Genomic DNA, 12,177 nt, shown 5'->3' with positions numbered 1-12,177 from the left:
CTACTTGATGGCTATAAATCACAAAAGTTGCTGACCCCCTTAGCACTCTTCATTTTTTTAACATGAATAGTGACAAACAAAAAATAAAAAGGTTCAGAAAAAGCATTTAATGATCGAAAATTTTCTCGCTTCTTGTGGGAGGATTTTTTATTTTAATAAATAAATTAATTATAATAATTACTGAAATATATATTTTAAAAAATAATTACTAAAATAAATATTTTTCTCTTATTTTGTTTACAGATAATTTTGTATGTATAAAAGATGTGGACGCTGTTTACATGTAAACAAGATATGTGTATTTGTAAAAAAAATATTTTTTTTGAAAATAATAAAAAAATATTAATAATATCAAAGAATGGGAGAGTGATGGACGATAAATAAAACAGAAAAAGAATGGGAGAGTGAAAAATAACCATTTGACAATTGTTAGGAAAGGTTGATGGGGATAATAGGAAATAACATGGGAGACAACCGTTTCATCATGCAACTTGAACACATACGAATTTTTTATTTTTCAAATTTAAATCAATTCAACAAAGAATGGAAGAGTGATGGACGATAAGAAAAAGAATGGGAGAATGGGAGATAACGTTTGCCGATTGTTAGAAGAGGTTGATAGGGGATAATGGAAGATAACGTGGGAGATAACTGTTTCATCATGCAACTTGAACACGTAGGAATTTTTTATTTTTCAAATTTAAATCAATCTAACAAAGAATGGGAGAGTGATGGACGATAAATAAAACAGAAGAAGAATGTGAGAATGAAAATAACCGTTTGCCAATTGTTAGGAGAGGTTAATGGAAGAATGGGAGATAACGTGGGAGATAACCGTTTTATCATGCAACTTGAACACGTACGAATTTTTTATTTTTCAAATTTAAATAAATCCAATTGGATCATATTTTAATCTAAAATTGTTTATGTACTCTTTTTGAGTACTAATTTATCAAACATATCTATTTTAATCTCTTCTACCATCATTTTTATGTGTCGCGTCTACCTCTCTTATCTTGTTTATACTATAAACGAGATAAGAAAAAAATATTTATTTCGATAATTATTATAATTAATTTATTTATTAAAATAAAAAATCCTTCTTGTGGGTACCTCTAAATAACTTTAAATATTCTAACAAAAGATTGAAGCAAATAAATACACTAGTTTGACACCTATGAAAAAATTACATATGTTACGGTGGGTAACCGGAGATTAATAGACTGGACCGTATTTGGCCGGTCCAATCGTCTGCGGATGGTAGTCTCCGAGCAGGTTTGCACGATGGAACCTCCTTCCGACTTGTGTGAGTGAATGGGGGGTGGTACCTGCAAAGACACTCCGATGCCTAAGTTAGCAAGGGTGTGAGCAAGTTTTGAATGTATTGGGCTTAGAGATACCTGAGGGATGTCAGGATATTTATAGGGGTGAACCAATAACCACCGCTGAAGTAGTGCCACCCTTTTAGGGTGATAACCGTCCCTTTATCTTAGGGAGGTTAAGATATGGCTCCCGGAAGTGGTTAGAGAGATTTTAGGGGCAGTTACTCATTTGAATTGATGTTAATCTGCCAAGTAGTCTTCGTCCCGACTTTTTTAGAGCAAACCGTAGTCAGGACCGACTTCTTAGTACGAAGGTCGGTGCTCAGCAAGGCTCAATCCTTTGGACTAGGCCTTTCGTTTGGACCTGGGCCTTTATTATTGGGCCAGGTATGAACAGTGCCCCTACTTGAGCCCAAGATCTCTTTAAGACTTGGGTTCGAGTATTTTACTCGGGTTCGTAGCCGACTTTCTTGGAGGAGGCGTGGGTTTTTAAACCAACGTGATTTTCGCGACTTTTTGTTTTTGACAGTTACGTCTATTCAAGCGTCGTGTCCGTTAGGGGTGTACCTAGGGATTAATGGCTTTGGTAACGGTGCACTCTCATTAATAACTGCCCCGTTTTTACCATTATGCCCCTAGAGTATTTATAAATACTTTTCCCTCTCTTTCATTATCTTCTTTCTGCGATTTTTCTAATTCTTTCCTCGTTCGTTCTTCATTCGTTCGTGCTGCATTCTTGTGTTTCGGAGACTTCTGCTTCTTCCAACCTTCATTTTCAGAGAGAGGTTAGTTTCTTTTTCTCTTTCGTATTTTTCGTATGCCTTTATTTTGTAGATAAGTAGGTTTGTAGACTTTTGCTTGGTTCCTTTTTCTCCCCTCTAGAGACCTTTGTTTTTTATTTTTTCTTTTATTTTTCCCTTTGTAGGTTTCCTCATCTTCTTTAGGAAAAGAAAACGGCCTCCGTAGATTGGGTTGATGTTACTGTCCTAGGGGAGGAGCCGTTGGTTGATGTTGAGTTTGTTACCCATCTTCGTACTCACCACCGGCATTGTACCTCGGATGAGGACGAGCCTAAGTATGAATTGCTTATCCCAAGTTCAGAGGACCGAGTTTGCCATGGGAGGGCCAACGAAACGGCCCCTCATTTCTTCTTTATGTATGAGTGCATGATCACCCGTCTAGGCGTTTTTCTACCTTTTTCAGATTTTGAGATGTCTGTTTTGCAGCACTGTCGGGTTGCCCCTACCCAGCTTCACCCCAACTCTTGGAGTTTTTTGAAAATTTATCAATTTATTAGCCATGCTTTGGAGTTCCCGACCTCTCTGAAAATCTTTTTCCATCTTTTCCATATGACCAAGCCCTTCAGTGGGCTAAACAATAAACAACAATGGGTTTCCTTCCGAGCCATACAAGGTCGGAGAATCTTTACCCTTTTTGACGAATCCTTCCACGACTTTAAAAATTATTTTTTCAAAGTGCAAGCTGTAGAGGGTCACCACCCCTTTTTCCTGGACGATGATTCTTCTCCTCGCTTCCCTTTATACTGGTTGGAGGCCTCTCCTTGTGAGAAATATGGTCTGGATGACCTGGATGAAGTAGAGGCCGCTATTGTGGGGTTCCTCCGAGAAGTGTGGGGGAGGGCCCCATATTTGGACACTAAAAAGTTTCTCCAAGGGTCTCCGACCTTTATCCAAGCACAGCTAGGTAGCTTTCATTTGTTTGTTAGATTCCTGACTTGTTAACTGATCTTTCCGACTTGTTTACTTCCTTAGCTATTGTTTTCTTTTTCAGAAATGGCGAAGACGAATGCTCAGGAATCTTACCAGAGAGTCCAGGAGGCCAAAGCCAAGTCTCGCGCCAGGGCTGGTGGTGCCAGGGTTATCTCTCCTCCTCCTCCTCCTCAGAACGTTGGGACTCTTTCCAAGCCCATTGTGATTTCTTCTTCAGCTCCCTCTCAGCCGCCCCCCGTCGTCCGACCCTCCCCTGAGCCAAAGAAGCGCAAGACCTTAGAGTCTGGCTCTTACGGTGAGGTTAAGGCGGATGCTCTTGCGTTCGTCCGAAAGAATATCTATCTCCATGCTCGTATAAGCATGGATGATATGTCCGTTCGGAGCCACCTTACCACTATGATTGAGGAGAGTCTCAAGGCGGCGGGGGTCTGCGGCAAACTCTTGGATATTTTTGAGAAGGCTCCTCTCAGCTCTTTAGGGATGACCTCGAGGGTCGAGGAGCTGGAAGGAAGGCTTCGTTCATACCAAGAGCATGAGGGGGAGTTGAAGAAGGAGGTCGCCAAGCTGAAGGAGGAGAGAGATGCCCTCCGGGAGAGGGGGAAGGTTTTGCAAGCCCAATGTAACATGGAGATGGATTTGAGGAAAACAGCGCAGGCTAGCTATCAAAGTTTATTCAATGATCTTGTGTCTGTGAAGAATGATCTGCTGAATTCTCGGAAGGCATACGATGAGTTGGAGGACTCTATTGCTGATGGCGCCGAGGAGTCTTGGTGGATCTTCCTGGAGCAAGTCAGAGTTATTGCTCCCGACTTGGATCTTTCTCCTTTACATCCTGACAAAGTTGTTATTGACGGGGCCATAGTTGATCCCCCTGTCCCTGTGATTGTTTCTGAATCAGAGTTGAAGACTCGAGGGCAGAGGATCATTGAGTCTCCTCCTCATGGAAAGGATGCTCCGAGTTCTTCAGCAGTTCCTCCTATTTCCTCTTCATCTCCTATGGATGCCTCTCTTCGTGGTCCTGGTGGCGCTCCTCCTGACTCCGATGGTGGTGATCCGTCTACTCCTCTTCCTAAAAAGTGATTTGTGGGCTATTTGGGGGCCCGAACTGTGGGTCCCTCATTTTTAAACTCTTTTATTTATTTCTTAGTTGGTGGTGTTTGTTGAACAATTTCTTTTGGCCTTCCAAGGCCGTAAACAAAATATTAAAAACACCCTTTTTAATAAGGGTTTTTAAATTATCAAAATAAATACCCTTTTTTTGGATAAGGGTTTAGGATACCTTATGTGTGTATGCTTTTTTGATTTTTCGAAGTCCCCTTGATCTTTTTCTGAAAACTTTTCCCTTTGGCTTGTCTGTTTTTCTGAGCCTTTTGTTTAAGGACTTTAGGACATCCTTTAAACTTTTTCCGAGGTTTTTCAATCTCTTTTTATTATTCCTTGTACTCAACTTTGCTTTAGTGAGTTCTTATGACTTAGGTTATTTTTGCGATGCGTTTTTCTTCTACTCGGTTCTTCACTCCGATTCACGGGTCGAAGTTTTTCCGAGCTCTTCTACTCGGGTTTTCATTTCGACTTATGAGTCAGATTGTTCCCGAGTTTTTACGATCAACTCATATAACCTCTTTACACCGACTTGTACCTCGTCGTTTTATCCTGACGACCATCTAGATCGGTTCATGGGATTTTCACGTTTTGTCGAGCTTAAGTTGGCGCGTTTCGTAGAAAGACTTAGAAAAATAGAAAGGAGTTTATAAGAGATATTGTGAATGAAAAAAGATCTTTTATTGATTGGGGAGGTACCTTCTTGCTACTAAGGGTTTTTAATAGCCTATTTTCCCTTAGCCTCTACTATGATGCCTCGTTAAAAACCCTTCTCCAGAAAAAACCCTTTGATTTTGGGAAAAAAATCATGAAGTTGGGAAAAGAGTACATCAGGGAATAGAGTTCGCTTTTAACTGTAGTACCTTTTCAGATTACAAGCATGCCACGACCTTGGGAACTCAGTGTCGTTCAGGTCGGTTACTTTATAATAACCTTTTCCTAAAACTTTATTGACTTTGTATGGTCCCTTCCAATTAGCAGCAAGTTTTCCTTCTCCTGATTTGTTGACTCCAATGTCGTTTCTGATTAAGACTAAGTCATTCGGAGCAAATGTTCTTCGAATGACTTTTTTGTTGTACCTTGTAGTCATCCTTTGCTTCAACGCTGCTTCTCTTATCTGGGCATCTTCTTGGACTTCGGGGAGCAAGTCGAGCTCCTCTTTGTGCCCTTGTATGTTTTCGATCTCGTCATGGAGAATTACCCTTGGGCTTTGTTCATTGATTTCTATTGGTATCATTGCCTCTACACCATAGACTAGTCGGAAGGGTGTTTCTCCAGTGGCAGATTGGGGTGTTGTCCTGTAAGCCCATAGCACATGGGGGAGCTCTTCAGCCCAAGCTCCTTTTGCTTCTTGTAATCTTTTCTTTAGCACTGCCAGTATGACTTTGTTGGTTGCCTCGGCTTGCCCATTGGCTTGCGGGTGCTCTACTGAGGTGAACTGGTGTTTGATTCTCATACTGGCTACTAAGCTTCTGAAGGTAGAGTCGGTGAATTGGGTTCCATTATCTGTAGTGATGGAATGAGGTATCCCATATCTTGTGATGATGTTTTTGTAGAGGAACTTCCGACTTCTTTGAGCGGTGATGGTGGCCAATGGTTCTGCTTCTATCCACTTTGTGAAGTAATCTATTCCCACGATCAGGTATTTGACTTGTCCTGGCGCTTGGGGAAAAAGACCTAACAAATCCATTCCCCATTTTGCAAAGGGCCATGGAGAAGTGATACTGATGAGCTCTTCTGGTGGAGCCACGTGGAAATTTGCATGCATCTGACATGGTTGACACTTTTTCACAAATTCTGTGGCATCTTTCTGCAAGGCCGGCCAGTAGAATCCAGCTCGGATTACTTTCCTGGCTAGTGACCTTGCTCCGAGATGGTTTCTGCAGATACCACTATGTACTTCCTCTAATACCTCAGCGGTTCTTGAGGTCGGTACACACTTTAACAGTGGTGTTGATATCCCCCTTTTGTAGAGAATATTTCTCACCAAGGTGTAGTGTTGTGCTTCCCTTCAGATCTTTTTAGCCTCTTTCTCCTCTTTAGGGAGGATGTCGAATTTCATGTATTCGACCAAGGGGTTCATCCATCCGAGGTTTAAACCGACTACCTCAAGTACTTCTTGTTTGTCTTCTATTTTTACCACTGAGGGTTCCTGGAGGGTTTCTTGGATCAGGCTTCTGTTGTTTCCTCCTGGCTTGGTACTTGCTAACTTGGATAGGGCGTCCGCTCTGCTGTTTAGATCCCGAGTTATGTGTTTAACCTCGGTTTCTGCAAAGCGCCCAAGGTGCTCCAGAGTTTTCTCTAAGTACCTCTTCATATTTGGGTCCTTTGCCTGATACTCTCCGCATATTTGGGAGGTCACCACTTGTGAGTCACTGTATATCATCACCTTTGTAGCTCCGACTTCTTCTGCCAGCTTCAATCCAGCAATCAAGGCTTCATACTCTGCCTGATTATTTGAAGCTGGGAATTCAAATTTTAGGGAAACCTCTATCTGGGTTCCTCTTTCATCTACCAATATTATGCCTGCACCGCTTCCTGTTTTGTTGGAGGATCCATCTACATAGAGTTCCCATGTAGTTGGTTTTTCCTCCTGATCCCCTGCGTATTCTGCAACGAAGTCGGCGAGGCATTGAGCTTTGATCGCCGTCCGAGTTTCATATCTTAAGTCGAACTCGGAGAGCTCTATTGCCCATTGAACCATTCTCCCTGCAACATCCGTCTTTTGGAGGATTTGCTTCATGGGTTGGTTCGTACGGACTCTTATTGTGTGAGCCTGAAAGTAAGGCCGTAGCCTTCGTGAGGCTATTACTAAGGAGTAGGCAAACTTCTCTAGTTTGTGGTATCTTAGCTCGGGTCCTTGTAGAACTTTACTGATGAAATAAACTGGATGTTGTCCGACCTCGTCTTCTCTTATCAGGGCTGATGAGACAGCCTTGTCCGCTACGGATAAGTACAGGACGAGGTCTTTTCCAGATACTGGTCGGGTCAGAATAGGAGGTTGGCTTAAAAACTTTTTGAACTCCTGGAACGCCTCCTCGCATTCAGGAGTCCATTCGAACTGGCATCCCTTTCTTAATAAGGAGAATAGTGGAAGGGATTTCAGTGCCGATCCTGCCAAAAATCTGGAGAGGGCTGCAAGTCGGCCATTCAGCTGCTGGACTTCTCTCAAACAAGTCGGACTTTTCATTTCTAGGATGGCTCTACACTTATCGGGATTGGCTTCGATCCCTCTTTGTGTTAGCATAAACCCTAGAAATTTTCCTGCCTCCACCGCGAAGGCACACTTTGCGAGATTTAGTCTCATCCCGTGCAGCCTTATGATGTCAAAGACTTGTGAGAGGTCTGACAAGAGGTCGACTTCCTTCTTGGTCTTTACCAGCATATCGTCGACGTATACTTCCATTAGACTCCCCAGATGAGGGGAAAACACTTTATTCATCAACCTTTGATATGTGGCTCCTGCATTCTTTAATCCGAATGGCATGACCACGTAGCAGAAATTAGCTCTGGGTGTGATGAATGATGTTTTCTCCTGGTCTTGCTCATACATTGGGATTTGATTATATCCCGAGTAGGTGTCCATAAATGATAAGTATTGATACCCCGAGCTGGAGTCCACTAAGGTGTCAATAATTAGCAATGGATAAGGGTCCTTGGGACATGCCTTATTTAAGTCGGTGTAGTCGACACACATTCTCCATTTGCCATTCTGTTTTTTGACTAGCACTACATTGGCTAGCCATGTTGGGTACTTGACTTCTCTGATGAAGCCAGCTTCCAGGAGCGCCTGCACTTGTTCTTCTACTATTAGGGCTCGTTCTGGGCCGAGCTTGCGTCTTCTTTGTTGTACCGGTCGGGATCCCGGATAAACCGAGAGCTTGTGGGACATGAGCTCGGGGTCTATCCCAGGCATGTCAGAGGCTTTCCAGGCGAAGAGGTCAGAGTTATCTCTTAGGAGCTTAGTCAATTCTTGTTTTAGGGTCTCCCCTAGGTTGGCTCCTATGTGAGTATTCTTCCCTTCCTCTTTGCCGACCTGTATCTCCTCGGTTTTTCCTCCCGGTTGTGGTCGTAGCTCTTCTCTGGCCCTTACACCACCGAGCTCTATTGTGTGAACTTCTCTGCCCTTTCCTCTCAGATTTAGGCTTTCATTGTAGCATTTCCTCGCCAATTTTTGGTCTCCCCTTACCGTTGTTATTCCCGCTGAGGTCGGGAATTTCATGCAGAGGTGGGAAGTGGATACCACTGCTCCGAGTCGATTAAGGGTAGCTCTGCCGATTAAAGCATTATATGCTTACCCGACATCAATGACTATGAAGTCTATACTCAGAGTCTTAGATTTTTTCCCTTTTCCAAAAGTGGTGTGGAGGGGCAAAAATCCCAGTGGTTTTATTGGCGTGTCCCCTAATCCGTATAGGGTGTCGGGGTAGGCTCTTAATTCTTTCTCATCCAACCCTAGCTTGTCAAAAGCGGGCTTAAAAAGGATGTATGCTGAGCTTCCTTGGTCTACTAGGGTTCTGTGGAGATGGGCATTGGCTAGGATCATAGTTATTACTACTGGATCATCGTGTCCAGGGATTATTCCTTGCCCATCTTCTTTAGTGAATGAGATGGTGGGGAGATCGGATGACTCTCCTCCGACTTGATAGACTCTCTTGAGGTGCCTTTTGCGAGAGGATTTTGTGAGTCCCCCTCCCGCGAACCCTCCTGAGATCATATGGATATGTCTCTCAGGAGTTGACGGTGGTGGGTCTCTTCTGTCGATATCATCTCGCTTCCTCATCCCATGACCGTCCGACCTTTCTATGAGATATCTTTCAAGTCGACCTTCTCTAGCCAACTTTTCTATCACATTTTTGAGGTCGTAACAATCGTTCGTGGAGTGACCATATATTTTATGGTACTCACAGTAGTCGCTGTGGCTTTCCCCCTTTTTATTTTTGATGGGTCTAGGGGGTGGCAGCCTTTCAGTGTTGCAAATTTCTCTGTATACATCCACTATTGAAACTTTTAGAGGAGTATAAGAGTGGTACTTCCTTGGTCTGTCGAGACCGAGTTCTTCCTTCTTCTTGGGCTCCCTCTCCCTCTCTTTTATTGAGGGAGGGTGCCCAGGTCGCCAACTTAGGTCTCTCAGCTTGGCATTTTCCTCCATGTTGATGTACTTTTCAGCTCTTTCCTGTACATCACTCAGGGAGATGGGGTGTCTTTTGGATATGGACTGCGAGAAGGGACCTTCTCTAAGCCCATTGACTAACCCCATTATTACTGCCTCAGTGGGCAGGTCTTGAATCTCCAAACATGCTTTGTTGAACCTTTCCATATAGGCTCGTAAAGATTCTCCGACCTCCTGTTTTATTCCCAGGAGGCTCGGTGCATGTTTCACTTTGTCTTTCTGGATAGAGAACCTCATCAAAAACTTCCTTGAGAGGTCTTCAAAGCTGGTAACCGACCTCGGGGGGAGGCTATCGAACCACTTCATCGCTGCTTTCGATAGAGTGGTCGGGAAGGCTTTGCATCGTGTAGCGTCGGAAGCATCAGCTAGGTACATCCGACTTTTGAAGTTGCTCAGGTGATGCTTTGGATCCGTGGTTCCGTCATAGAGGTCCATATCAGGGCTTTTGAAGTTCCTCGGAACTTTTGCCCTCATTATGTCTTCGCTGAAAGGATCCTCCCCACCCAAGGGTGGCTCTTCCTTTTCGTCACGAGAGTTGCGACCTTTGAGGGAGGATTCTAACTTTAAGAGTTTTCTCTCTAACTCTTTTCGTCGTTCCATCTCCTCTTTTAGGCTCTTTTCGGTTTCCTTTTGTCACTCCCGTTCTTGTTCTAACTGTTCCAGGCGACTGTGGACTAATCCCATGAGTTCAGTTACATGGGATGGTCCCTCTTTTTCTGATTCGCGCCCTTCTGAGGAGTTTACCTTCGGGTTTTTTACTCCGGAGGTACCTTCCCTGTGTTGATTATCAATTTCCTGGTGGAGGGTGAAGTCCGCATCGTTATTGCCTGTGTCCAGATTCTCTTGCTCAGAATCTGTCTCCACATGACCTTCTTCGTGGGATCTGTCCGCCATCGGTGGCTGATCTCTCGGGTCCCCGGCAACGGCGCCAATGTTACGGTGGGTAACCGGAGATTAATAGACTAGACCGTATTTGGCCGGCCTAATCGTCTGCGGATGGTAGTCTCCGAGCAAGTTTGCACGCTGGAACCTCCTTCCGACTTGTGTGAGTGAATGGGGGTGGTACCTGCAAAGACACTCCGATGCCTAAGTTAGCAAGGGTGTGAGCAAGTTTTGAATGTATTGGGCTTAGAGATACCTGAGGGATGTCAGGATATTTATAGGGGTGAACCAATAACCACCGCTGAAGTAGTGCCACCCTTTTAGGGTGATAACCGTCCCTTTATCTTAGGGAGGTTAAGATATGGCTCCCGGAAGTGGTTAGAGAGATTTTAGGGGCAGTTACTCATTTGAATTGATGTTAATCTGCCAATTATTCTTCGTCCCGACTTCTTTAGAGCAAACCGTAGTCAGGACCGACTTCTTAGTACGAAGGTCGGTGCTCAGCAAGGCTCAATCATTTGGACTAGGCCTTTCGTTTGGACCTGAGCCTTTATTATTGGATCAGGGTATGAACAACATATTTTGCTAAATTAAGATTATTGTTTAAGAGCCAAAATGTTATTTCGGGTATCATTGGTAAAAATTTGAGTTATTTAAGGGGTTAAACAATAGTCTATTAGCTATGGACGTTTGTCATATGGATAAATGCTATGACATTGGTTATTGTCCTAAAACTAAATTAATCGCGATGTAATAATATATATTTGGTGTTTATATAAAAAAAGTAAATAATTATTTTTTACTATAAAAGATTGAAGTACTACTAATATTAATAATGACTAATTTAAATAAAGTCAATAACTATAAAAATTATATTCATTTGACGTTTTTAACCAAACGTCAATTTATGAGATACATGATTAGTTTGGCTTCTCACGTGACAAGTACCTTTTTAATTTGGCTTAATGCATATTTCAACGTGGCATTATCTCTTAACTTTACCATAATAAGTCTATGTGTTTTTTCTTTTTCATAAGTGTATGTGTGTTCTTTAAGAAATTGAAACCCTAGTTATCAAAGTCTGAAAAAACTATTTCGAATGAGCTAGATGGAGGAATGTCTAAGCGCCAAATTACAAACTCAGTTATATATAATGCGAGTTGTAACGACCCAACTTTCAGCATGTCATGCTCGTACTAAAAAAAAGTGTTACTGGTCCGTTTTTCTTTATTATTTATTTAATATTAAGTTTTTATGTCAAAACCGCGTTCCAATTTTCAAGAAAATTTCAGAAAATTTTATTTTTATTTCATTAAAAATTATATATAAAAAATCTCCAAATAATGTTAATCTTGTATCCAACTCCCTAGCCTTTGCACCAACCCATTTCGTTTCTTGTAGGCACATAATGTTAATCTTTCTCCTTGTCATGGTGTCCACCACCTCCATGGACTTTTCTGTTAGAGTTCCTATATTCCATGTCCCAAATCTCAACATTCTGTCGCTTCGATCTTTACCTTTTACTTTGTGAACTAGCTTATTTACCCTCGTTCGTTCACAAAAATGCGAGAACCCTTGCTCATTTAACACTACATCCGGGCACCGATGCAGCGGCTCTTGCTTTGATTCATGTCATGGGAATTCGGCTATATTTTTATATTGGTTGCCGAAGACCTAATACAACCCTCCTCCTTTATCTGGACTTGGGACCGGCTATGTACCGCAAGTGTAACATAGGCGGAGTTGTTCTACAAAAAATAAAATTGACAAAATAATATAATTCAAATAAAAAATATTATTATTATATACATATTTTTTAATTTTATATTTAGTTTTAAATTTTTTCTACTTATCTTTCTTGTCTATATTTTCATTTCTATTCTTTCAAATATTTATTAAATATAATTTGGAGAGAATACTAATGTTATAATTAAAAGTTAAAATCAAGATTCCATTGTTTAAAAGAAAT

Source organism: Arachis stenosperma, chromosome 2 (genome assembly GCF_014773155.1).
Source record: "Arachis stenosperma cultivar V10309 chromosome 2, arast.V10309.gnm1.PFL2, whole genome shotgun sequence".
In the NCBI taxonomy this organism is placed as follows: Eukaryota; Viridiplantae; Streptophyta; class Magnoliopsida; order Fabales; family Fabaceae; genus Arachis; species Arachis stenosperma.
This window is presented reverse-complemented; position numbering follows the sequence as displayed.